The sequence below is a fragment of the Nipponia nippon genome, unplaced genomic scaffold, assembly GCF_047370975.1.
Source record: "Nipponia nippon isolate SJK-2023a ecotype South Korea unplaced genomic scaffold, ASM4737097v1 scaffold_48, whole genome shotgun sequence".
Taxonomy (NCBI): Eukaryota; Metazoa; Chordata; class Aves; order Pelecaniformes; family Threskiornithidae; genus Nipponia; species Nipponia nippon.
In genome coordinates, this window is record NW_028262367.1 from 101100 (window position 1) to 103369 (window position 2270).

Here is a 2270-nt window from a genome sequence, read left to right on the forward strand (position 1 = left end):
ACAGCCGCTCCCTCACTCCCCCCCAGTGGGGTGGGGGAGAGAATTGGAAGGGTGAAAGTCAGACAGCTCCTGGGTTGAGATAAGAACAGTTTAATAATTGAAGTAAAATAAAATAGAATGATAGTAGTAGTAGTAGTAGTAATAATAATAATAATATAATACAATAATAATGTACAAAGCAAGTGATACACGACACAATTGCTCACCACCCCCTGACTGATGCCCAGCCTGTTCCCGAGCAGCAATCCTTTCCCCCCCGGCCAACTCGCCCCAGTTATATACTGAGCATGACGTCATACGGTGTGGAATAGCCCTGGGGCCAATCTGGGTCAGCCCCCCTGGCTGTGCCCCCTCCCAGCTTCTTGTACGCCACGCAGAGCATGGGAAGCTGAAAAGTCCTTGACTGGTGTAAGCACTACTTAGCAACAACTAAAACATCAGTGTCTTATCAACATTATTCTCATCCTAAATCCAAAACACAGCACTATACCAGCTACTAAGAAGAAAATTAACTCTATCCCAGCTGAAACCAGGACAACTTGCCTTGCTACTACTCTCTGTATTATATTGTGCATTTCATCTCCCTAATGTTTCAGGTATTTCCACCTGTCCTGACTAAAGTGATCATGTCTGAAGTCACCTTTCCAGCAGACTAACTGGACTTATGCACTTTCCATTGTTCTCCAGGTTCCCCTTCCTCTGCCTCTGTGACCATTCAGATACCTCTCACCCATCCAGTTGCTACTTTGAACTTTTCTTTCAGTAGTCGGCCTAGCTGTCTCTATGGCTAGCTCTTGAATTATAATTCTATTTATCATTTCCTGCCTCTCTAAAACATCTCTTGTCTGGTTACCCCTTGTGAAAAGCGAACCTCTTTGGAGGCAGCTTGGACTTACCATAGAGTGAAGGTGTGTTTTATTGTTTATCATGTCGTACTTTTGGTTGCTTGGGTTTTTTTAACAATTAGGAAAAACCCTTCTGTGCCTCTTTGCAGCCAGTTCTCTTCTGGAGAAGTCTGATGTAAGGAAAAGTGACCTAAGTCCCAGGCGGTGAAGGAGAGCAATGGTGGGGTTGGGGAGATGAGGAGCACAGATGCCCATACCGTGCTGGACTTCAAGGGACTGCTTTTCCTCCTGGTCGAGACCTCCTTAGGAGACCCTGGATCATAATCAACTGGAGAATGCTGCTATCACGTCTTCAAAGTTGTCATTGAAATCTTTCTCTTTAACTCCACTCCTGAAACCCCTCTAATTAGCTGGACAAGACTTGATGAAGATGATGGAAGAGACATGACTCCTTAGGCCTTTCTTCATTTTAATGAGCCCCATGGTGTATTTGGTGCTCTGCGTCCACGAACTTCTGATACTGAGAGGAGACAGAAGTAATCTCTCAAGAAGTCAAAGTCAGAAGCAAAACCCAAGGTGTCTTGAAGCATTAATGGGCCCCACTGAGGGCCATTACTGACAAAGCCTCCTCATGGACTTGTCAGAGCAGATAACTGGAGGCTGTGATTACAGGTAGGCAAAGGCACTGTGCAGGTGGCTCTGATGTGAGTCAAGCCTTGGTTGACTTGATGCAGCAGAAAGGCCAAGTGCTGACCTCCAGCCTGTGGGAAGGGAGATCCTGTCCCTCACAGAGCTCAGGGCTCTTCCTGGGGCAGGGTGATGTGGGATGTGCGATGTTTAGTGAAGGACAAGAATATGGCAGTGGCCGGCCTTCCCAGGGGCTGCAAGGAGACAATAAGGCCCCAGTGCCATGAGAGCAACCTGTCTCCTCGTAGATGCCAGTAGCACAGACAGCTGCCATGGCCAAGGGGACAAAGACCTCAAGCACATGCAGGCAGGATCCAAGCTTTTTGGGAAGGGAAGGAAAGGAGAGGGAGCTGCCCTTTACCTGAGAGGTCAGCAGGAATGCATGGAGCTCTGCCTTGGGATGGGTAATGAGCTAGCTAGGAGCTTATGGGTCAGGATTAGCAGGCAGACCAGCATCGCTGATGTTGTGCCTGGTACAGAGCACCTGAGCAGGAAGCACCAGAGGAGGCCTTCTTGAGGCAACAGGCAGAAACCTCACATTCACAGGCCCTGGTCTGCATGAGGACTTGAACCACCCTGATATTTGCTGGAAGGACAACAGGGCAGGATGCATGCAATCCAGGCAGTTTCTGGAGACCATGAACGATAACTTCCCAAGACTGCAGAGAATGGGCTTGGAAAGCCAAAGCCCACCTGAAGTTGCACCTGTGGAGGAATTTGAAGAACAAGAGCAGCTTC